Source organism: Rhinoderma darwinii (genome assembly GCF_050947455.1).
Source record: "Rhinoderma darwinii isolate aRhiDar2 chromosome 4 unlocalized genomic scaffold, aRhiDar2.hap1 SUPER_4_unloc_9, whole genome shotgun sequence".
NCBI classification, from domain to species: domain Eukaryota; kingdom Metazoa; phylum Chordata; class Amphibia; order Anura; family Rhinodermatidae; genus Rhinoderma; species Rhinoderma darwinii.
In genome coordinates, this window is record NW_027461764.1 from 1 (window position 1) to 22,330 (window position 22,330).

The 22,330-nt window shown below is 45.6% G+C and overlaps 21 non-coding genes across 21 annotated transcripts; 9 read left to right on the forward strand and 12 right to left on the reverse strand.

The window, feature by feature from the left end:
• Positions 1-1,118: 1,118 nt before the first annotated feature.
• Positions 1,119-1,204, reverse strand: TRNAY-GUA (transfer RNA tyrosine (anticodon GUA)). Its single transcript is given in 2 exon segments — positions 1,119-1,154; positions 1,168-1,204. It is a non-coding gene; the product is annotated as a tRNA-Tyr (tRNA).
• Positions 1,205-2,239: 1,035 nt separating this feature from the next.
• TRNAN-GUU (transfer RNA asparagine (anticodon GUU)) lies at positions 2,240-2,313 on the forward strand. Its single transcript has one exon. It is a non-coding gene; the product is annotated as a tRNA-Asn (tRNA).
• A 567-nt stretch (positions 2,314-2,880) lies between these two features.
• Positions 2,881-2,966, reverse strand: TRNAY-GUA (transfer RNA tyrosine (anticodon GUA)). Its single transcript is given in 2 exon segments — positions 2,881-2,916; positions 2,930-2,966. It is a non-coding gene; the product is annotated as a tRNA-Tyr (tRNA).
• Positions 2,967-4,637: 1,671 nt separating this feature from the next.
• On the reverse strand, positions 4,638-4,723 carry TRNAY-GUA (transfer RNA tyrosine (anticodon GUA)). Its single transcript is given in 2 exon segments — positions 4,638-4,673; positions 4,687-4,723. It is a non-coding gene; the product is annotated as a tRNA-Tyr (tRNA).
• A 1,035-nt stretch (positions 4,724-5,758) lies between these two features.
• TRNAN-GUU (transfer RNA asparagine (anticodon GUU)) lies at positions 5,759-5,832 on the forward strand. Its single transcript has one exon. It is a non-coding gene; the product is annotated as a tRNA-Asn (tRNA).
• Positions 5,833-7,519: 1,687 nt separating this feature from the next.
• On the forward strand, positions 7,520-7,593 carry TRNAN-GUU (transfer RNA asparagine (anticodon GUU)). Its single transcript has one exon. It is a non-coding gene; the product is annotated as a tRNA-Asn (tRNA).
• A 567-nt stretch (positions 7,594-8,160) lies between these two features.
• Positions 8,161-8,246, reverse strand: TRNAY-GUA (transfer RNA tyrosine (anticodon GUA)). The gene is given in 2 exon segments: positions 8,161-8,196; positions 8,210-8,246. It is a non-coding gene; the product is annotated as a tRNA-Tyr (tRNA).
• A 1,030-nt stretch (positions 8,247-9,276) lies between these two features.
• On the forward strand, positions 9,277-9,350 carry TRNAN-GUU (transfer RNA asparagine (anticodon GUU)). The gene has a single exon. It is a non-coding gene; the product is annotated as a tRNA-Asn (tRNA).
• A 568-nt stretch (positions 9,351-9,918) lies between these two features.
• On the reverse strand, positions 9,919-10,004 carry TRNAY-GUA (transfer RNA tyrosine (anticodon GUA)). Its single transcript is given in 2 exon segments — positions 9,919-9,954; positions 9,968-10,004. It is a non-coding gene; the product is annotated as a tRNA-Tyr (tRNA).
• Positions 10,005-11,037: 1,033 nt separating this feature from the next.
• TRNAN-GUU (transfer RNA asparagine (anticodon GUU)) lies at positions 11,038-11,111 on the forward strand. Its single transcript has one exon. It is a non-coding gene; the product is annotated as a tRNA-Asn (tRNA).
• A 567-nt stretch (positions 11,112-11,678) lies between these two features.
• Positions 11,679-11,764, reverse strand: TRNAY-GUA (transfer RNA tyrosine (anticodon GUA)). The gene is given in 2 exon segments: positions 11,679-11,714; positions 11,728-11,764. It is a non-coding gene; the product is annotated as a tRNA-Tyr (tRNA).
• Positions 11,765-12,795: 1,031 nt separating this feature from the next.
• On the forward strand, positions 12,796-12,869 carry TRNAN-GUU (transfer RNA asparagine (anticodon GUU)). The gene has a single exon. It is a non-coding gene; the product is annotated as a tRNA-Asn (tRNA).
• Positions 12,870-13,436: 567 nt separating this feature from the next.
• Positions 13,437-13,522, reverse strand: TRNAY-GUA (transfer RNA tyrosine (anticodon GUA)). The gene is given in 2 exon segments: positions 13,437-13,472; positions 13,486-13,522. It is a non-coding gene; the product is annotated as a tRNA-Tyr (tRNA).
• A 1,671-nt stretch (positions 13,523-15,193) lies between these two features.
• On the reverse strand, positions 15,194-15,279 carry TRNAY-GUA (transfer RNA tyrosine (anticodon GUA)). The gene is given in 2 exon segments: positions 15,194-15,229; positions 15,243-15,279. It is a non-coding gene; the product is annotated as a tRNA-Tyr (tRNA).
• Positions 15,280-16,954: 1,675 nt separating this feature from the next.
• On the reverse strand, positions 16,955-17,040 carry TRNAY-GUA (transfer RNA tyrosine (anticodon GUA)). The gene is given in 2 exon segments: positions 16,955-16,990; positions 17,004-17,040. It is a non-coding gene; the product is annotated as a tRNA-Tyr (tRNA).
• A 1,039-nt stretch (positions 17,041-18,079) lies between these two features.
• Positions 18,080-18,153, forward strand: TRNAN-GUU (transfer RNA asparagine (anticodon GUU)). The gene has a single exon. It is a non-coding gene; the product is annotated as a tRNA-Asn (tRNA).
• A 567-nt stretch (positions 18,154-18,720) lies between these two features.
• On the reverse strand, positions 18,721-18,806 carry TRNAY-GUA (transfer RNA tyrosine (anticodon GUA)). The gene is given in 2 exon segments: positions 18,721-18,756; positions 18,770-18,806. It is a non-coding gene; the product is annotated as a tRNA-Tyr (tRNA).
• Positions 18,807-19,840: 1,034 nt separating this feature from the next.
• TRNAN-GUU (transfer RNA asparagine (anticodon GUU)) lies at positions 19,841-19,914 on the forward strand. The gene has a single exon. It is a non-coding gene; the product is annotated as a tRNA-Asn (tRNA).
• A 567-nt stretch (positions 19,915-20,481) lies between these two features.
• On the reverse strand, positions 20,482-20,567 carry TRNAY-GUA (transfer RNA tyrosine (anticodon GUA)). The gene is given in 2 exon segments: positions 20,482-20,517; positions 20,531-20,567. It is a non-coding gene; the product is annotated as a tRNA-Tyr (tRNA).
• Positions 20,568-21,598: 1,031 nt separating this feature from the next.
• Positions 21,599-21,672, forward strand: TRNAN-GUU (transfer RNA asparagine (anticodon GUU)). Its single transcript has one exon. It is a non-coding gene; the product is annotated as a tRNA-Asn (tRNA).
• A 567-nt stretch (positions 21,673-22,239) lies between these two features.
• TRNAY-GUA (transfer RNA tyrosine (anticodon GUA)) lies at positions 22,240-22,325 on the reverse strand. Its single transcript is given in 2 exon segments — positions 22,240-22,275; positions 22,289-22,325. It is a non-coding gene; the product is annotated as a tRNA-Tyr (tRNA).
• Between the last annotated feature and the right edge of the window lie 5 nt (positions 22,326-22,330).

Genomic DNA, 22,330 nt, shown 5'->3' on the forward strand with positions numbered 1-22,330 from the left:
ATGAGAAACTGGGAGGTTGCGTGTATAAAAAGCATAGTCTGAAGGTCGTGAAAATGAGATGGTCAGGGATCGGGGGTCTCTATTCTATTTTTACGAGAAAAACATGTGATTCCGACCGGGGATAATGGCCAAATTGTAACAGGGGGCGTGAGTAAAAGAGAGCACTTAGCAGAGGATGGTTTCGATGCATCGACCTCTGGGTTATGGGCCCAGCACGCTTCCGCTGCGCCACTCTGCTGCCATACCTCCAAAAGAGAGGGGTAGCCTATTACCCGCTGACTGTTGTTAAGACGCTAATGTGGAGGCCATCTCTGTGTTGCAATTGTCCATTTGTTGGCGGCTGTAGTTCCACGCAGTTGTTATGTTTTATCATTCTCTTCTTTTTATTGTGTTGATCAGAAGGTCCTCTAAGAAACATACTCCATTTACCATGTTGTGGCTTTTTTACGACTTTAATCAAAGTGGGGGAGCGTGGTTGTCTCTGTGGCGCAATTGGTTAGCGCGTTCGGCTGTTAACCGGAAGGTTGCTGGTTCAAGCCCACCCAGGGACGGCAGTGTCCTCTTTTTGTCTCAGTTGCATGTTACAGAAAATCCTATGGTGCCTCTCAACTTAAAGTTTCGGCCAGAAGAGGAGGGCACCGGTTGTAAGACCATTTCAACATGTACAGTGTGAAAAATTTTGAGAAGAGAAAAAAATCCCAGTGATTTGGATGACATAGTTGCAATGTAGAAAGAATGGTCCAGAGCCTTTGGCCCTCTTTGGTTGTGGGCCTAAATGTCTTTCCATGCGCCACTCTGTTTCAAAGAAGATGACACATGACATGAGAAACTGGGAGGTTCAAGCAAAGCTTGAAGGTTGTGAAAACTTTTTTTTGTCTGATAACCAAAAGGTTGGTGGTTCAAGCCCACCCAGGGATGATTGTACCCTCTTTTTGTTTCAGTTGCATGTCAGAGTTACAGAAAGTCCTACTGTGGCTCTCAACTGAGAGTTTCGGTCGGATGCCCATTTCAAATACCCAACACAAACAAGAGACCCCTCTGAAAATAGATAGAAGACGAGGGCACCGGGAGAGCATTTGTCGACAGGTTGAAACATCATCTATGAGACTAACAAAAGTTCCTTCGAGCCGGAATTGAACCAGCGACCTAAGGATTGCTGATTTTCTACTACAGTCCTCCGCTCTACCAGCTGAGCTATCGAAGGCTTGCCGAGCTGGTTGTCGGGTGCTTCCTAAGCTTGCAAATGAGTTACATGAGTAGGGAAACAGAGGAGAATTGTCCCGCTCTTTGAAAAACTCGGCAAACCAAAACTTTGGAGAATACGGGCGTCGATCCCGTTACCTCTCGCATGCTAAGCGAGCGCTCTACCATTTGAGCTAATCCCCCTTCTGGCAGTCCATGTTGGGGTCCATGCTGGTTTCCATGTTGGGGTGCCTGATTCACCACAATTGTGATCATCACATACTTTTCAACCTGTAGCTTTAAGCTTTTTTTTTTTTTTTTTTTTTTTTTTTAAGTGTGGATGTCTTTCTCCCGTAAAAGCAGAAGGAGCGTGGAGCTTACAGGGTGCCGGGTGGTGTAAAAGTATAGGTGAGTCGTTAGTGTACAGAGTGAAGAATTGTGGGAAGAGAAAAGAAATCAGAATGATTTAAATAAGAAAGTCGCAACGTAGAAAAGATGGTCTAGATCCAATGGCCCATTTGGTTGTGGGCCCAAAAGCCTTTGCCTGTGCCACTTTGTTGCAAAGGCGAAAACATGTGGCATGAGAAACTGGGAGGTTGCGTGTATAAAAAGCATAGTCTGAAGGTCGTGAAAATGAGATGGTCAGGGATCGGGGGTCTCTATTCTATTTTTACGAGAAAAACATGTGATTCCGACCGGGGATAATGGCCAAATTGTAACAGGGGGCGTGAGTAAAAGAGAGCACTTAGCAGAGGATGGTTTCGATGCATCGACCTCTGGGTTATGGGCCCAGCACGCTTCCGCTGCGCCACTCTGCTGCCATACCTCCAAAAGAGAGGGGTAGCCTATTACCCGCTGACTGTTGTTAAGACGCTAATGTGGAGGCCATCTCTGTGTTGCAATTGTCCATTTGTTGGCGGCTGTAGTTCCACGCAGTTGTTATGTTTTATCATTCTCTTCTTTTTATTGTGTTGATCAGAAGGTCCTCTAAGAAACATACTCCATTTACCATGTTGTGGCTTTTTTACGACTTTAATCAAAGTGGGGGAGCGTGGTTGTCTCTGTGGCGCAATTGGTTAGCGCGTTCGGCTGTTAACCGGAAGGTTGGTGGTTCAAGCCCACCCAGGGACGGCAGTGTCCTCTTTTTGTCTCAGTTGCATGTTACAGAAAATCCTATGGTGCCTCTCAACTTAAAGTTTCGGCCAGAAGAGGAGGGCACCGGTTGTAAGACCATTTCAACATGTACAGTGTGAAAAATTTTGAGAAGAGAAAAAAATCCCAGTGATTTGGATGACATAGTTGCAATGTAGAAAGAATGGTCCAGAGCCTTTGGCCCTCTTTGGTTGTGGGCCTAAATGTCTTTCCATGCGCCACTCTGTTTCAAAGAAGATGACACATGACATGAGAAACTGGGAGGTTCAAGCAAAGCTTGAAGGTTGTGAAAACTTTTTTTTGTCTGATAACCAAAAGGTTGGTGGTTCAAGCCCACCCAGGGATGATTGTACCCTCTTTTTGTTTCAGTTGCATGTCAGAGTTACAGAAAGTCCTACTGTGGCTCTCAACTGAGAGTTTCGGTCGGATGCCCATTTCAAATACCCAACACAAACAAGAGACCCCTCTGAAAATAGATAGAAGACGAGGGCACCGGGAGAGCATTTGTCGACAGGTTGAAACATCATCTATGAGACTAACAAAAGTTCCTTCGAGCCGGAATTGAACCAGCGACCTAAGGATTGCTGATTTTCTACTACAGTCCTCCGCTCTACCAGCTGAGCTATCGAAGGCTTGCCGAGCTGGTTGTCGGGTGCTTCCTAAGCTTGCAAATGAGTTACATGAGTAGGGAAACAGAGGAGAATTGTCCCGCTCTTTGAAAAACTCGGCAAACCAAAACTTTGGAGAATACGGGCGTCGATCCCGTTACCTCTCGCATGCTAAGCGAGCACTCTACCATTTGAGCTAATCCCCCTTCTGGCAGTCCATGTTGGGGTCCATGCTGGTTTCCATGTTGGGGTGCCTGATTCACCACAATTGTGATCATCACATACTTTTCAACCTGTAGCTTTAAGCTTTTTTTTTTTTTTTTTTTTTTAAGTGTGGATGTCTTTCTCCCGTAAAAGCAGAAGGAGCGTGGAGCTTACAGGGTGCCGGGTGGTGTAAAAGTATAGGTGAGTCGTTAGTGTACAGAGTGAAGAATTGTGGGAAGAGAAAAGAAATCAGAATGATTTAAATAAGAAAGTCGCAACGTAGAAAAGATGGTCTAGATCCAATGGCCCATTTGGTTGTGGGCCCAAAAGCCTTTGCCTGTGCCACTTTGTTGCAAAGGCGAAAACATGTGGCATGAGAAACTGGGAGGTTGCGTGTATAAAAAGCATAGTCTGAAGGTCGTGAAAATGAGATGGTCAGGGATCGGGGGTCTCTATTCTATTTTTACGAGAAAAACATGTGATTCCGACCGGGGATAATGGCCAAATTGTAACAGGGGGCGTGAGTAAAAGAGAGCACTTAGCAGAGGATGGTTTCGATGCATCGACCTCTGGGTTATGGGCCCAGCACGCTTCCGCTGCGCCACTCTGCTGCCATACCTCCAAAAGAGAGGGGTAGCCTATTACCCGCTGACTGTTGTTAAGACGCTAATGTGGAGGCCATCTCTGTGTTGCAATTGTCCATTTGTTGGCGGCTGTAGTTCCACGCAGTTGTTATGTTTTATCATTCTCTTCTTTTTATTGTGTTGATCAGAAGGTCCTCTAAGAAACATACTCCATTTACCATGTTGTGGCTTTTTTACGACTTTAATCAAAGTGGGGGAGCGTGGTTGTCTCTGTGGCGCAATTGGTTAGCGCGTTCGGCTGTTAACCGGAAGGTTGCTGGTTCAAGCCCACCCAGGGACGGCAGTGTCCTCTTTTTGTCTCAGTTGCATGTTACAGAAAATCCTATGGTGCCTCTCAACTTAAAGTTTCGGCCAGAAGAGGAGGGCACCGGTTGTAAGACCATTTCAACATGTACAGTGTGAAAAATTTTGAGAAGAGAAAAAAATCCCAGTGATTTGGATGACATAGTTGCAATGTAGAAAGAATGGTCCAGAGCCTTTGGCCCTCTTTGGTTGTGGGCCTAAATGTCTTTCCATGCGCCACTCTGTTTTAAAGAAGATGACACATGACATGAGAAACTGGGAGGTTCAAGCAAAGCTTGAAGGTTGTGAAAACTTTTTTTTGTCTGATAACCAAAAGGTTGGTGGTTCAAGCCCACCCAGGGATGATTGTACCCTCTTTTTGTTTCAGTTGCATGTCAGAGTTACAGAAAGTCCTACTGTGGCTCTCAACTGAGAGTTTCGGTCGGATGCCCATTTCAAATACCCAACACAAACAAGAGACCCCTCTGAAAATAGATAGAAGACGAGGGCACCGGGAGAGCATTTGTCGACAGGTTGAAACATCATCTATGAGACTAACAAAAGTTCCTTCGAGCCGGAATTGAACCAGCGACCTAAGGATTGCTGATTTTCTACTACAGTCCTCCGCTCTACCAGCTGAGCTATCGAAGGCTTGCCGAGCTGGTTGTCGGGTGCTTCCTAAGCTTGCAAATGAGTTACATGAGTAGGGAAACAGAGGAGAATTGTCCCGCTCTTTGAAAAACTCGGCAAACCAAAACTTTGGAGAATACGGGCGTCGATCCCGTTACCTCTCGCATGCTAAGCGAGCGCTCTACCATTTGAGCTAATCCCCCTTCTGGCAGTCCATGTTGGGGTCCATGCTGGTTTCCATGTTGGGGTGCCTGATTCACCACAATTGTGATCATCACATACTTTTCAACCTGTAGCTTTAAGCTTTTTTTTTTTTTTTTTTTTTTTTTTTAAGTGTGGATGTCTTTCTCCCGTAAAAGCAGAAGGAGCGTGGAGCTTACAGGGTGCCGGGTGGTGTAAAAGTATAGGTGAGTCGTTAGTGTACAGAGTGAAGAATTGTGGGAAGAGAAAAGAAATCAGAATGATTTAAATAAGAAAGTCGCAACGTAGAAAAGATGGTCTAGATCCAATGGCCCATTTGGTTGTGGGCCCAAAAGCCTTTGCCTGTGCCACTTTGTTGCAAAGGCGAAAACATGTGGCATGAGAAACTGGGATGTTGCGAGTATAAAAAGCATAGTCTGAAGGTCGTGAAAATGAGATGGTCAGGGATCGGGGGTCTCTATTCTATTTTTACGAGAAAAACATGTGATTCCGACCGGGGATAATGGCCAAATTGTAACAGGGGGCGTGAGTAAAAGAGAGCACTTAGCAGAGGATGGTTTCGATCCATCGACCTCTGGGTTATGGGCCCAACACGCTTCCGCTGCGCCACTCTGCTGCCATACCTCCAAAAGAGAGGGGTAGCCTATTACCCGCTGACTGTTGTTAAGACGCTAATGTGGAGGCCATCTCTGTGTTGCAATTGTCCATTTGTTGGCGGCTGTAGTTCCACGCAGTTGTTATGTTTTATCATTCTCTTCTTTTTATTGTGTTGATCAGAAGGTCCTCTAAGAAACATACTCCATTTACCATGTTGTGGCTTTTTTACGACTTTAATCAAAGTGGGGGAGCGTGGTTGTCTCTGTGGCGCAATTGGTTAGCGCGTTCGGCTGTTAACCGGAAGGTTGGTGGTTCAAGCCCACCCAGGGACGGCAGTGTCCTCTTTTTGTCTCAGTTGCATGTTACAGAAAATCCTATGGTGCCTCTCAACTTAAAGTTTCGGCCAGAAGAGGAGGGCACCGGTTGTAAGACCATTTCAAGATGTACAGTGTGAAAAATTTTGAGAAGAGAAAAAAATCCCAGTGATTTGGATGACATAGTTGCAATGTAGAAAGAATGGTCCAGAGCCTTTGGCCCTCTTTGGTTGTGGGCCTAAATGTCTTTCCATGCGCCACTCTGTTTCAAAGAAGATGACACATGACATGAGAAACTGGGAGGTTCAAGCAAAGCTTGAAGGTTGTGAAAACTTTTTTTTGTCTGATAACCAAAAGGTTGGTGGTTCAAGCCCACCCAGGGATGATTGTACCCTCTTTTTGTTTCAGTTGCATGTCAGAGTTACAGAAAGTCCTACTGTGGCTCTCAACTGAGAGTTTCGGTCGGATGCCCATTTCAAATACCCAACACAAACAAGAGACCCCTCTGAAAATAGATAGAAGACGAGGGCACCGGGAGAGCATTTGTCGACAGGTTGAAACATCATCTATGAGACTAACAAAAGTTCCTTCGAGCCGGAACTGAACCAGCGACCTAAGGATTGCTGATTTTCTACTACAGTCCTCCGCTCTACCAGCTGAGCTATCGAAGGCTTGCCAAGCTGGTTGTCGGGTGCTTCCTAAGCTTGCAAATGAGTTACATGAGTAGGGAAACAGAGGAGAATTGTCCCGCTCTTTGAAAAACTCGGCAAACCAAAACTTTGGAGAATACGGGCGTCGATCCCGTTACCTCTCGCATGCTAAGCGAGCGCTCTACCATTTGAGCTAATCCCCCTTCTGGCAGTCCATGTTGGGGTCCATGCTGGTTTCCATGTTGGGGTGCCTGATTCACCACAATTGTGATCATCACATACTTTTCAACCTGTAGCTTTAAGCTTTTTTTTTTTTTTTTTTTTTTTTTTAAGTGTGGATGTCTTTCTCCCGTAAAAGCAGAAGGAGCGTGGAGCTTACAGGGTGCCGGGTGGTGTAAAAGTATAGGTGAGTCGTTAGTGTACAGAGTGAAGAATTGTGGGAAGAGAAAAGAAATCAGAATGATTTAAATAAGAAAGTCGCAACGTAGAAAAGATGGTCTAGATCCAATGGCCCATTTGGTTGTGGGCCCAAAAGCCTTTGCCTGTGCCACTTTGTTGCAAAGGCGAAAACATGTGGCATGAGAAACTGGGAGGTTGCGTGTATAAAAAGCATAGTCTGAAGGTCGTGAAAATGAGATGGTCAGGGATCGGGGGTCTCTATTCTATTTTTACGAGAAAAACATGTGATTCCGACCGGGGATAATGGCCAAATTGTAACAGGGGGCGTGAGTAAAAGAGAGCACTTAGCAGAGGATGGTTTCGATGCATCGACCTCTGGGTTATAGGCCCAGCACGCTTCCGCTGCACCACTCTGCTGCCATACCTCCAAAAGAGAGGGGTAGCCTATTACCCGCTGACTGTTGTTAAGACGCTAATGTGGAGGCCATCTCTGTGTTGCAATTGTCCATTTGTTGGCGGCTGTAGTTCCACGCAGTTGTTATGTTTTATCATTCTCTTCTTTTTATTGTGTTGATCAGAAGGTCCTCTAAGAAACATACTCCATTTACCATGTTGTGGCTTTTTTACGACTTTAATCAAAGTGGGGGACCGTGGTTGTCTCTGTGGCGCAATTGGTTAGCGCGTTCGGCTGTTAACCGGAAGGTTGGTGGTTCAAGCCCACCCAGGGACGGCAGTGTCCTCTTTTTGTCTCAGTTGCATGTTACAGAAAATCCTATGGTGCCTCTCAACTTAAAGTTTCGGCCAGTAGAGGAGGGCACCGGTTGTAAGACCATTTCAACATGTACAGTGTGAAAAATTTTGAGAAGAGAAAAAAATCCCAGTGATTTGGATGACATAGTTGCAATGTAGAAAGAATGGTCCAGAGCCTTTGGCCCTCTTTGGTTGTGGGCCTAAATGTCTTTCCATGCGCCACTCTGTTTCAAAGAAGATGACACATGACATGAGAAACTGGGAGGTTCAAGCAAAGCTTGAAGGTTGTGAAAACTTTTTTTTGTCTGATAACCAAAAGGTTGGTGGTTCAAGCCCACCCAGGGATGATTGTACCCTCTTTTTGTTTCAGTTGCATGTCAGAGTTACAGAAAGTCCTACTGTGGCTCTCAACTGAGAGTTTCGGTCGGATGCCCATTTCAAATACCCAACACAAACAAGAGACCCCTCTGAAAATAGATAGAAGACGAGGGCACCGGGAGAGCATTTGTCGACAGGTTGAAACATCATCTATGAGACTAACAAAAGTTCCTTCGAGCCGGAATTGAACCAGCGACCTAAGGATTGCTGATTTTCTACTACAGTCCTCCGCTCTACCAGCTGAGCTATCGAAGGCTTGCCGAGCTGGTTGTCGGGTGCTTCCTAAGCTTGCAAATGAGTTACATGAGTAGGGAAACAGAGGAGAATTGTCCCGCTCTTTGAAAAACTCGGCAAACCAAAACTTTGGAGAATACGGGCGTCGATCCCGTTACCTCTCGCATGCTAAGCGAGCACTCTACCATTTGAGCTAATCCCCCTTCTGGCAGTCCATGTTGGGGTCCATGCTGGTTTCCATGTTGGGGTGCCTGATTCACCACAATTGTGATCATCACATACTTTTCAACCTGTAGCTTTAAGCTTTTTTTTTTTTTTTTTTTTTTAAGTGTGGATGTCTTTCTCCCGTAAAAGCAGAAGGAGCGTGGAGCTTACAGGGTGCCGGGTGGTGTAAAAGTATAGGTGAGTCGTTAGTGTACAGAGTGAAGAATTGTGGGAAGAGAAAAGAAATCAGAATGATTTAAATAAGAAAGTCGCAACGTAGAAAAGATGGTCTAGATCCAATGGCCCATTTGGTTGTGGGCCCAAAAGCCTTTGCCTGTGCCACTTTGTTGCAAAGGCGAAAACATGTGGCATGAGAAACTGGGAGGTTGCGTGTATAAAAAGCATAGTCTGAAGGTCGTGAAAATGAGATGGTCAGGGATCGGGGGTCTCTATTCTATTTTTACGAGAAAAACATGTGATTCCGACCGGGGATAATGGCCAAATTGTAACAGGGGGCGTGAGTAAAAGAGAGCACTTAGCAGAGGATGGTTTCGATCCATCGACCTCTGGGTTATGGGCCCAGCACGCTTCCGCTGCGCCACTCTGCTGCCATACCTCCAAAAGAGAGGGGTAGCCTATTACCCGCTGACTGTTGTTAAGACGCTAATGTGGAGGCCATCTCTGTGTTGCAATTGTCCATTTGTTGGCGGCTGTAGTTCCACGCAGTTGTTATGTTTTATCATTCTCTTCTTTTTATTGTGTTGATCAGAAGGTCCTCTAAGAAACATACTCCATTTACCATGTTGTGGCTTTTTTACGACTTTAATCAAAGTGGGGGAGCGTGGTTGTCTCTGTGGCGCAATTGGTTAGCGCGTTCGGCTGTTAACCGGAAGGTTGGTGGTTCAAGCCCACCCAGGGACGGCAGTGTCCTCTTTTTGTTTCAGTTGCATGTTACAGAAAATCCTATGGTGCCTCTCAACTTAAAGTTTCGGCCAGAAGAGGAGGGCACCGGTTGTAAGACCATTTCAACATGTACAGTGTGAAAAATTTTGAGAAGAGAAAAAAATCCCAGTGATTTGGATGACATAGTTGCAATGTAGAAAGAATGGTCCAGAGCCTTTGGCCCTCTTTGGTTGTGGGCCTAAATGTCTTTCCATGCGCCACTCTGTTTCAAAGAAGATGACACATGACATGAGAAACTGGGAGGTTCAAGCAAAGCTTGAAGGTTGTGAAAACTTTTTTTTTGTCTGATAACCAAAAGGTTGGTGGTTCAAGCCCACCCAGGGATGATTGTACCCTCTTTTTGTTTCAGTTGCATGTCAGAGTTACAGAAAGTCCTACTGTGGCTCTCAACTGAGAGTTTCGGTCGGATGCCCATTTCAAATACCCAACACAAACAAGAGACCCCTCTGAAAATAGATAGAAGACGAGGGCACCGGGAGAGCATTTGTCGACAGGTTGAAACATCATCTATGAGACTAACAAAAGTTCCTTCGAGCCGGAATTGAACCAGCGACCTAAGGATTGCTGATTTTCTACTACAGTCCTCCGCTCTACCAGCTGAGCTATCGAAGGCTTGCCGAGCTGGTTGTCGGGTGCTTCCTAAGCTTGCAAATGAGTTACATGAGTAGGGAAACAGAGGAGAATTGTCCCGCTCTTTGAAAAACTCGGCAAACCAAAACTTTGGAGAATACGGGCGTCGATCCCGTTACCTCTCGCATGCTAAGCGAGCGCTCTACCATTTGAGCTAATCCCCCTTCTGGCAGTCCATGTTGGGGTCCATGCTGGTTTCCATGTTGGGGTGCCTGATTCACCACAATTGTGATCATCACATACTTTTCAACCTGTAGCTTTAAGCTTTTTTTTTTTTTTTTTTTTTTTTTAAGTGTGGATGTCTTTCTCCCGTAAAAGCAGAAGGAGCGTGGAGCTTACAGGGTGCCGGGTGGTGTAAAAGTATAGGTGAGTCGTTAGTGTACAGAGTGAAGAATTGTGGGAAGAGAAAAGAAATCAGAATGATTTAAATAAGAAAGTCGCAACGTAGAAAAGATGGTCTAGATCCAATGGCCCATTTGGTTGTGGGCCCAAAAGCCTTTGCCTGTGCCACTTTGTTGCAAAGGCGAAAACATGTGGCATGAGAAACTGGGATGTTGCGTGTATAAAAAGCATAGTCTGAAGGTCGTGAAAATGAGATGGTCAGGGATCGGGGGTCTCTATTCTATTTTTACGAGAAAAACATGTGATTCCGACCGGGGATAATGGCCAAATTGTAACAGGGGGCGTGAGTAAAAGAGAGCACTTAGCAGAGGATGGTTTCGATCCATCGACCTCTGGGTTATGGGCCCAGCACGCTTCCGCTGCGCCACTCTGCTGCCATACCTCCAAAAGAGAGGGGTAGCCTATTACCCGCTGACTGTTGTTAAGACGCTAATGTGGAGGCCATCTCTGTGTTGCAATTGTCCATTTGTTGGCGGCTGTAGTTCCACGCAGTTGTTATGTTTTATCATTCTCTTCTTTTTATTGTGTTGATCAGAAGGTCCTCTAAGAAACATACTCCATTTACCATGTTGTGGCTTTTTTACGACTTTAATCAAAGTGGGGGAGCGTGGTTGTCTCTGTGGCGCAATTGGTTAGCGCGTTCGGCTGTTAACCGGAAGGTTGGTGGTTCAAGCCCACCCAGGGACGGCAGTGTCCTCTTTTTGTCTCAGTTGCATGTTACAGAAAATCCTATGGTGTCTCTCAACTTAAAGTTTCGGCCAGAAGAGGAGGGCACCGGTTGTAAGACCATTTCAAGATGTACAGTGTGAAAAATTTTGAGAAGAGAAAAAAATCCCAGTGATTTGGATGACATAGTTGCAATGTAGAAAGAATGGTCCAGAGCCTTTGGCCCTCTTTGGTTGTGGGCCTAAATGTCTTTCCATGCGCCACTCTGTTTCAAAGAAGATGACACATGACATGAGAAACTGGGAGGTTCAAGCAAAGCTTGAAGGTTGTGAAAACTTTTTTTTGTCTGATAACCAAAAGGTTGGTGGTTCAAGCCCACCCAGGGATGATTGTACCCTCTTTTTGTTTCAGTTGCATGTCAGAGTTACAGAAAGTCCTACTGTGGCTCTCAACTGAGAGTTTCGGTCGGATGCCCATTTCAAATACCAAACACAAACAAGAGACCCCTCTGAAAATAGATAGAAGACGAGGGCACCGGGAGAGCATTTGTCGACAGGTTGAAACATCATCTATGAGACTAACAAAAGTTCCTTCGAGCCGGAATTGAACCAGCGACCTAAGGATTGCTGATTTTCTACTACAGTCCTCCGCTCTACCAGCTGAGCTATCGAAGGCTTGCCGAGCTGGTTGTCGGGTGCTTCCTAAGCTTGCAAATGAGTTACATGAGTAGGGAAACAGAGGAGAATTGTCCCGCTCTTTGAAAAACTCGGCAAACCAAAACTTTGGAGAATACGGGCGTCGATCCCGTTACCTCTCGCATGCTAAGCGAGCGCTCTACCATTTGAGCTAATCCCCCTTCTGGCAGTCCATGTTGGGGTCCATGCTGGTTTCCATGTTGGGGTGCCTGATTCACCACAATTGTGATCATCACATACTTTTCAACCTGTAGCTTTAAGCTTTTTTTTTTTTTTTTTTTTTTTAAGTGTGGATGTCTTTCTCCCGTAAAAGCAGAAGGAGCGTGGAGCTTACAGGGTGCCGGGTGGTGTAAAAGTATAGGTGAGTCGTTAGTGTACAGAGTGAAGAATTGTGGGAAGAGAAAAGAAATCAGAATGATTTAAATAAGAAAGTCGCAACGTAGAAAAGATGGTCTAGATCCAATGGCCCATTTGGTTGTGGGCCCAAAAGCCTTTGCCTGTGCCACTTTGTTGCAAAGGCGAAAACATGTGGCATGAGAAACTGGGAGGTTGCGTGTATAAAAAGCATAGTCTGAAGGTCGTGAAAATGAGATGGTCAGGGATCGGGGGTCTCTATTCTATTTTTACGAGAAAAACATGTGATTCCGACCGGGGATAATGGCCAAATTGTAACAGGGGGCGTGAGTAAAAGAGAGCACTTAGCAGAGGATGGTTTCGATGCATCGACCTCTGGGTTATGGGCCCAGCACGCTTCCGCTGCGCCACTCTGCTGCCATACCTCCAAAAGAGAGGGGTAGCCTATTACCCGCTGACTGTTGTTAAGACGCTAATGTGGAGGCCATCTCTGTGTTGCAATTGTCCATTTGTTGGCGGCTGTAGTTCCACGCAGTTGTTATGTTTTATCATTCTCTTCTTTTTATTGTGTTGATCAGAAGGTCCTCTAAGAAACATACTCCATTTACCATGTTGTGGCTTTTTTACGACTTTAATCAAAGTGGGGGAACGTGGTTGTCTCTGTGGCGCAATTGGTTAGCGCGTTCGGCTGTTAACCGGAAGGTTGGTGGTTCAAGCCCACCCAGGGACGGCAGTGTCCTCTTTTTGTCTCAGTTGCATGTTACAGAAAATCCTATGGTGCCTCTCAACTTAAAGTTTCGGCCAGAAGAGGAGGGCACCGGTTGTAAGACCATTTCAACATGTACAGTGTGAAAAATTTTGAGAAGAGAAAAAAATCCCAGTGATTTGGATGACATAGTTGCAATGTAGAAAGAATGGTCCAGAGCCTTTGGCCCTCTTTGGTTGTGGGCCTAAATGTCTTTCCATGCGCCACTCTGTTTCAAAGAAGATGACACATGACATGAGAAACTGGGAGGTTCAAGCAAAGCTTGAAGGTTGTGAAAACTTTTTTTTGTCTGATAACCAAAAGGTTGGTGGTTCAAGCCCACCCAGGGATGATTGTACCCTCTTTTTGTTTCAGTTGCATGTCAGAGTTACAGAAAGTCCTACTGTGGCTCTCAACTGAGAGTTTCGGTCGGATGCCCATTTCAAATACCCAACACAAACAAGAGACCCCTCTGAAAATAGATAGAAGACGAGGGCACCGGGAGAGCATTTGTCGACAGGTTGAAACATCATCTATGAGACTAACAAAAGTTCCTTCGAGCCGGAATTGAACCAGCGACCTAAGGATTGCTGATTTTCTACTACAGTCCTCCGCTCTACCAGCTGAGCTATCGAAGGCTTGCCGAGCTGGTTGTCGGGTGCTTCCTAAGCTTGCAAATGAGTTACATGAGTAGGGAAACAGAGGAGAATTGTCCCGCTCTTTGAAAAACTCGGCAAACCAAAACTTTGGAGAATACGGGCGTCGATCCCGTTACCTCTCGCATGCTAAGCGAGCACTCTACCATTTGAGCTAATCCCCCTTCTGGCAGTCCATGTTGGGGTCCATGCTGGTTTCCATGTTGGGGTGCCTGATTCACCACAGTTGTGATCATCACATACTTTTCAACCTGTAGCTTTAAGCTTTTTTTTTTTTTTTTTTTTTTAAGTGTGGATGTCTTTCTCCCGTAAAAGCAGAAGGAGCGTGGAGCTTACAGGGTGCCGGGTGGTGTAAAAGTATAGGTGAGTCGTTAGTGTACAGAGTGAAGAATTGTGGGAAGAGAAAAGAAATCAGAATGATTTAAATAAGAAAGTCGCAACGTAGAAAAGATGGTCTAGATCCAATGGCCCATTTGGTTGTGGGCCCAAAAGCCTTTGCCTGTGCCACTTTGTTGCAAAGGCGAAAACATGTGGCATGAGAAACTGGGAGGTTGCGTGTATAAAAAGCATAGTCTGAAGGTCGTGAAAATGAGATGGTCAGGGATCGGGGGTCTCTATTCTATTTTTACGAGAAAAACATGTGATTCCGACCGGGGATAATGGCCAAATTGTAACAGGGGGCGTGAGTAAAAGAGAGCACTTAGCAGAGGATGGTTTCGATCCATCGACCTCTGGGTTATGGGCCCAGCACGCTTCCGCTGCGCCACTCTGCTGCCATACCTCCAAAAGAGAGGGGTAGCCTATTACCCGCTGACTGTTGTTAAGACGCTAATGTGGAGGCCATCTCTGTGTTGCAATTGTCCATTTGTTGGCGGCTGTAGTTCCACGCAGTTGTTATGTTTTATCATTCTCTTCTTTTTATTGTGTTGATCAGAAGGTCCTCTAAGAAACATACTCCATTTACCATGTTGTGGCTTTTTTACGACTTTAATCAAAGTGGGGGAGCGTGGTTGTCTCTGTGGCGCAATTGGTTAGCGTGTTCGGCTGTTAACCGGAAGGTTGGTGGTTCAAGCCCACCCAGGGACGGCAGTGTCCTCTTTTTGTTTCAGTTGCATGTTACAGAAAATCCTATGGTGCCTCTCAACTTAAAGTTTCGGCCAGAAGAGGAGGGCACCGGTTGTAAGACCATTTCAACATGTACAGTGTGAAAAATTTTGAGAAGAGAAAAAAATCCCAGTGATTTGGATGACATAGTTGCAATGTAGAAAGAATGGTCCAGAGCCTTTGGCCCTCTTTGGTTGTGGGCCTAAATGTCTTTCCATGCGCCACTCTGTTTCAAAGAAGATGACACATGACATGAGAAACTGGGAGGTTCAAGCAAAGCTTGAAGGTTGTGAAAACTTTTTTTTGTCTGATAACCAAAAGGTTGGTGGTTCAAGCCCACCCAGGGATGATTGTACCCTCTTTTTGTTTCAGTTGCATGTCAGAGTTACAGAAAGTCCTACTGTGGCTCTCAACTGAGAGTTTCAGTCGGATGCCCATTTCAAATACCCAACACAAACAAGAGACCCCTCTGAAAATAGATAGAAGACGAGGGCACCGGGAGAGCATTTGTCGACAGGTTGAAACATCATCTATGAGACTAACAAAAGTTCCTTCGAGCCGGAATTGAACCAGCGACCTAAGGATTGCTGATTTTCTACTACAGTCCTCCGCTCTACCAGCTGAGCTATCGAAGGCTTGCCGAGCTGGTTGTCGGGTGCTTCCTAAGCTTGCATATGAGTTACATGAGTAGGGAAACAGAGGAGAATTGTCCCGCTCTTTGAAAAACTCGGCAAACCAAAACTTTGGAGAATACGGGCGTCGATCCCGTTACCTCTCGCATGCTAAGCGAGCGCTCTACCATTTGAGCTAATCCCCCTTCTGGCAGTCCATGTTGGGGTCCATGCTGGTTTCCATGTTGGGGTGCCTGATTCACCACAATTGTGATCATCACATACTTTTCAACCTGTAGCTTTAAGCTTTTTTTTTTTTTTTTTTTTTTTTTTAAGTGTGGATGTCTTTCTCCCGTAAAAGCAGAAGGAGCGTGGAGCTTACAGGGTGCCGGGTGGTGTAAAAGTATAGGTGAGTCGTTAGTGTACAGAGTGAAGAATTGTGGGAAGAGAAAAGAAATCAGAATGATTTAAATAAGAAAGTCGCAACGTAGAAAAGATGGTCTAGATCCAATGGCCCATTTGGTTGTGGGCCCAAAAGCCTTTGCCTGTGCCACTTTGTTGCAAAGGCGAAAACATGTGGCATGAGAAACTGGGAGGTTGCGTGTATAAAAAGCATAGTCTGAAGGTCGTGAAAATGAGATGGTCAGGGATCGGGGGTCTCTATTCTATTTTTACGAGAAAAACATGTGATTCCGACCGGGGATAATGGCCAAATTGTAACAGGGGGCGTGAGTAAAAGAGAGCACTTAGCAGAGGATGGTTTCGATCCATCGACCTCTGGGTTATGGGCCCAGCACGCTTCCGCTGCGCCACTCTGCTGCCATACCTCCAAAAGAGAGGGGTAGCCTATTACCCGCTGACTGTTGTTAAGACGCTAATGTGGAGGCCATCTCTGTGTTGGAATTGTCCATTTGTTGGCGGCTGTAGTTCCACGCAGTTGTTATGTTTTATCATTCTCTTCTTTTTATTGTGTTGATCAGAAGGTCCTCTAAGAAACATACTCCATTTACCATGTTGTGGCTTTTTTACGACTTTAATCAAAGTGGGGGAGCGTGGTTGTCTCTGTGGCGCAATTGGTTAGCGTGTTCGGCTGTTAACCGGAAGGTTGGTGGTTCAAGCCCACCCAGGGACGGCAGTGTCCTCTTTTTGTTTCAGTTGCATGTTACAGAAAATCCTATGGTGCCTCTCAACTTAAAGTTTCGGCCAGAAGAGGAGGGCACCGGTTGTAAGACCATTTCAACATGTACAGTGTGAAAAATTTTGAGAAGAGAAAAAAATCCCAGTGATTTGGATGACATAGTTGCAATGTAGAAAGAATGGTCCAGAGCCTTTGGCCCTCTTTGGTTGTGGGCCTAAATGTCTTTCCATGCGCCACTCTGTTTCAAAGAAGATGACACATGACATGAGAAACTGGGAGGTTCAAGCAAAGCTTGAAGGTTGTGAAAACTTTTTTTTGTCTGATAACCAAAAGGTTGGTGGTTCAAGCCCACCCAGGGATGATTGTACCCTCTTTTTGTTTCAGTTGCATGTCAGAGTTACAGAAAGTCCTACTGTGGCTCTCAACTGAGAGTTTCGGTCGGATGCCCATTTCAAATACCCAACACAAACAAGAGACCCCTCTGAAAATAGATAGAAGACGAGGGCACCGGGAGAGCATTTGTCGACAGGTTGAAACATCATCTATGAGACTAACAAAAGTTCCTTCGAGCCGGAATTGAACCAGCGACCTAAGGATTGCTGATTTTCTACTACAGTCCTCCGCTCTACCAGCTGAGCTATCGAAGGCTTGCCGAGCTGGTTGTCGGGTGCTTCCTAAGCTTGCATATGAGTTACATGAGTAGGGAAACAGAGGAGAATTGTCCCGCTCTTTGAAAAACTCGGCAAACCAAAACTTTGGAGAATACGGGCGTCGATCCCGTTACCTCTCGCATGCTAAGCGAGCGCTCTACCATTTGAGCTAATCCCCCTTCTGGCAGTCCATGTTGGGGTCCATGCTGGTTTCCATGTTGGGGTGCCTGATTCACCACAATTGTGATCATCACATACTTTTCAACCTGTAGCTTTAAGCTTTTTTTTTTTTTTTTTTTTTTTTTTTATTTAAGTGTGGATGTCTTTCTCCCGTAAAAGCAGAAGGAGCGTGGAGCTTACAGGGTGCCGGGTGGTGTAAAAGTATAGGTGAGTCGTTAGTGTACAGAGTGAAGAATTGTGGGAAGAGAAAAGAAATCAGAATGATTTAAATAAGAAAGTCGCAACGTAGAAAAGATGGTCTAGATCCAATGGCCCATTTGGTTGTGGGCCCAAAAGCCTTTGCCTGTGCCACTTTGTTGCAAAGGCGAAAACATGTGGCATGAGAAACTGGGATGTTGCGTGTATAAAAAGCATAGTCTGAAGGTCGTGAAAATGAGATGGTCAGGGATCGGGGGTCTCTATTCTATTTTTACGAGAAAAACATGTGATTCCGACCGGGGATAATGGCCAAATTGTAACAGGGGGCGTGAGTAAAAGAGAGCACTTAGCAGAGGATGGTTTCGATCCATCGACCTCTGGGTTATGGGCCCAGCACGCTTCCGCTGCGCCACTCTGCTGCCATACCTCCAAAAGAGAGGGGTAGCCTATTACCCGCTGACTGTTGTTAAGACGCTAATGTGGAGGCCATCTCTGTGTTGCAATTGTCCATTTGTTGGCGGCTGTAGTTCCACGCAGTTGTTATGTTTTATCATTCTCTTCTTTTTATTGTGTTGATCAGAAGGTCCTCTAAGAAACATACTCCATTTACCATGTTGTGGCTTTTTTACGACTTTAATCAAAGTGGGGGAGCGTGGTTGTCTCTGTGGCGCAATTGGTTAGCGCGTTCGGCTGTTAACCGGAAGGTTGGTGGTTCAAGCCCACCCAGGGACGGCAGTGTCCTCTTTTTGTCTCAGTTGCATGTTACAGAAAATCCTATGGTGCCTCTCAACTTAAAGTTTCGGCCAGAAGAGGAGGGCACCGGTTGTAAGACCATTTCAAGATGTACAGTGTGAAAAATTTTGAGAAGAGAAAAAAATCCCAGTGATTTGGATGACATAGTTGCAATGTAGAAAGAATGGTCCAGAGCCTTTGGCCCTCTTTGGTTGTGGGCCTAAATGTCTTTCCATGCGCCACTCTGTTTCAAAGAAGATGACACATGACATGAGAAACTGGGAGGTTCAAGCAAAGCTTGAAGGTTGTGAAAACTTTTTTTTGTCTGATAACCAAAAGGTTGGTGGTTCAAGCCCACCCAGGGATGATTGTACCCTCTTTTTGTTTCAGTTGCATGTCAGAGTTACAGAAAGTCCTACTGTGGCTCTCAACTGAGAGTTTCGGTCGGATGCCCATTTCAAATACCCAACACAAACAAGAGACCCCTCTGAAAATAGATAGAAGACGAGGGCACCGGGAGAGCATTTGTCGACAGGTTGAAACATCATCTATGAGACTAACAAAAGTTCCTTCGAGCCGGAATTGAACCAGCGACCTAAGGATTGCTGATTTTCTACTACAGTCCTCCGCTCTACCAGCTGAGCTATCGAAGGCTTGCCGAGCTGGTTGTCGGGTGCTTCCTAAGCTTGCATATGAGTTACATGAGTAGGGAAACAGAGGAGAATTGTCCCGCTCTTTGAAAAACTCGGCAAACCAAAACTTTGGAGAATACGGGCGTCGATCCCGTTACCTCTCGCATGCTAAGCGAGCGCTCTACCATTTGAGCTAATCCCCCTTCTGGCAGTCCATGTTGGGGTCCATGCTGGTTTCCATGTTGGGGTGCCTGATTCACCACAATTGTGATCATCACATACTTTTCAACCTGTAGCTTTAAGCTTTTTTTTTTTTTTTTTTTTTTTTTTAAGTGTGGATGTCTTTCTCCCGTAAAAGCAGAAGGAGCGTGGAGCTTACAGGGTGCCGGGTGGTGTAAAAGTATAGGTGAGTCGTTAGTGTACAGAGTGAAGAATTGTGGGAAGAGAAAAGAAATCAGAATGATTTAAATAAGAAAGTCGCAACGTAGAAAAGATGGTCTAGATCCAATGGCCCATTTGGTTGTGGGCCCAAAAGCCTTTGCCTGTGCCACTTTGTTGCAAAGGCGAAAACATGTGGCATGAGAAACTGGGATGTTGCGTGTATAAAAAGCATAGTCTGAAGGTCGTGAAAATGAGATGGTCAGGGATCGGGGGTCTCTATTCTATTTTTACGAGAAAAACATGTGATTCCGACCGGGGATAATGGCCAAATTGTAACAGGGGGCGTGAGTAAAAGAGAGCACTTAGCAGAGGATGGTTTCGATCCATCGACCTCTGGGTTATGGGCCCAGCACGCTTCCGCTGCGCCACTCTGCTGCCATACCTCCAAAAGAGAGGGGTAGCCTATTACCCGCTGACTGTTGTTAAGACGCTAATGTGGAGGCCATCTCTGTGTTGCAATTGTCCATTTGTTGGCGGCTGTAGTTCCACGCAGTTGTTATGTTTTATCATTCTCTTCTTTTTATTGTGTTGATCAGAAGGTCCTCTAAGAAACATACTCCATTTACCATGTTGTGGCTTTTTTACGACTTTAATCAAAGTGGGGGAGCGTGGTTGTCTCTGTGGCGCAATTGGTTAGCGCGTTCGGCTGTTAACCGGAAGGTTGGTGGTTCAAGCCCACCCAGGGACGGCAGTGTCCTCTTTTTGTCTCAGTTGCATGTTACAGAAAATCCTATGGTGCCTCTCAACTTAAAGTTTCGGCCAGAAGAGGAGGGCACCGGTTGTAAGACCATTTCAAGATGTACAGTGTGAAAAATTTTGAGAAGAGAAAAAAATCCCAGTGATTTGGATGACATAGTTGCAATGTAGAAAGAATGGTCCAGAGCCTTTGGCCCTCTTTGGTTGTGGGCCTAAATGTCTTTCCATGCGCCACTCTGTTTCAAAGAAGATGACACATGACATGAGAAACTGGGAGGTTCAAGCAAAGCTTGAAGGTTGTGAAAACTTTTTTTTGTCTGATAACCAAAAGGTTGGTGGTTCAAGCCCACCCAGGGATGATTGTACCCTCTTTTTGTTTCAGTTGCATGTCAGAGTTACAGAAAGTCCTACTGTGGCTCTCAACTGAGAGTTTCGGTCGGATGCCCATTTCAAATACCAAACACAAACAAGAGACCCCTCTGAAAATAGATAGAAGACGAGGGCACCGGGAGAGCATTTGTCGACAGGTTGAAACATCATCTATGAGACTAACAAAAGTTCCTTCGAGCCGGAATTGAACCAGCGACCTAAGGATTGCTGATTTTCTACTACAGTCCTCCGCTCTACCAGCTGAGCTATCGAAGGCTTGCCGAGCTGGTTGTCGGGTGCTTCCTAAGCTTGCAAATGAGTTACATGAGTAGGGAAACAGAGGAGAATTGTCCCGCTCTTTGAAAAACTCGGCAAACCAAAACTTTGGAGAATACGGGCGTCGATCCCGTTACCTCTCGCATGCTAAGCGAGCGCTCTACCATTTGAGCTAATCCCCCTTCTGGCAGTCCATGTTGGGGTCCATGCTGGTTTCCATGTTGGGGTGCCTGATTCACCACAATTGTGATCATCACATACTTTTCAACCTGTAGCTTTAAGCTTTTTTTTTTTTTTTTTTTTTTTAAGTGTGGATGTCTTTCTCCCGTAAAAGCAGAAGGAGCGTGGAGCTTACAGGGTGCCGGGTGGTGTAAAAGTATAGGTGAGTCGTTAGTGTACAGAGTGAAGAATTGTGGGAAGAGAAAAGAAATCAGAATGATTTAAATAAGAAAGTCGCAACGTAGAAAAGATGGTCTAGATCCAATGGCCCATTTGGTTGTGGGCCCAAAAGCCTTTGCCTGTGCCACTTTGTTGCAAAGGCGAAAACATGTGGCATGAGAAACTGGGAGGTTGCGTGTATAAAAAGCATAGTCTGAAGGTCGTGAAAATGAGATGGTCAGGGATCGGGGGTCTCTATTCTATTTTTACGAGAAAAACATGTGATTCCGACCGGGGATAATGGCCAAATTGTAACAGGGGGCGTGAGTAAAAGAGAGCACTTAGCAGAGGATGGTTTCGATGCATCGACCTCTGGGTTATGGGCCCAGCACGCTTCCGCTGCGCCACTCTGCTGCCATACCTCCAAAAGAGAGGGGTAGCCTATTACCCGCTGACTGTTGTTAAGACGCTAATGTGGAGGCCATCTCTGTGTTGCAATTGTCCATTTGTTGGCGGCTGTAGTTCCACGCAGTTGTTATGTTTTATCATTCTCTTCTTTTTATTGTGTTGATCAGAAGGTCCTCTAAGAAACATACTCCATTTACCATGTTGTGGCTTTTTTACGACTTTAATCAAAGTGGGGGAACGTGGTTGTCTCTGTGGCGCAATTGGTTAGCGCGTTCGGCTGTTAACCGGAAGGTTGGTGGTTCAAGCCCACCCAGGGACGGCAGTGTCCTCTTTTTGTCTCAGTTGCATGTTACAGAAAATCCTATGGTGCCTCTCAACTTAAAGTTTCGGCCAGAAGAGGAGGGCACCGGTTGTAAGACCATTTCAACATGTACAGTGTGAAAAATTTTGAGAAGAGAAAAAAATCCCAGTGATTTGGATGACATAGTTGCAATGTAGAAAGAATGGTCCAGAGCCTTTGGCCCTCTTTGGTTGTGGGCCTAAATGTCTTTCCATGCGCCACTCTGTTTCAAAGAAGATGACACATGACATGAGAAACTGGGAGGTTCAAGCAAAGCTTGAAGGTTGTGAAAACTTTTTTTTGTCTGATAACCAAAAGGTTGGTGGTTCAAGCCCACCCAGGGATGATTGTACCCTCTTTTTGTTTCAGTTGCATGTCAGAGTTACAGAAAGTCCTACTGTGGCTCTCAACTGAGAGTTTCGGTCGGATGCCCATTTCAAATACCAAACACAAACAAGAGACCCCTCTGAAAATAGATAGAAGACGAGGGCACCGGGAGAGCATTTGTCGACAGGTTGAAACATCATCTATGAGACTAACAAAAGTTCCTTCGAGCCGGAATTGAACCAGCGACCTAAGGATTGCTGATTTTCTACTACAGTCCTCCGCTCTACCAGCTGAGCTATCGAAGGCTTGC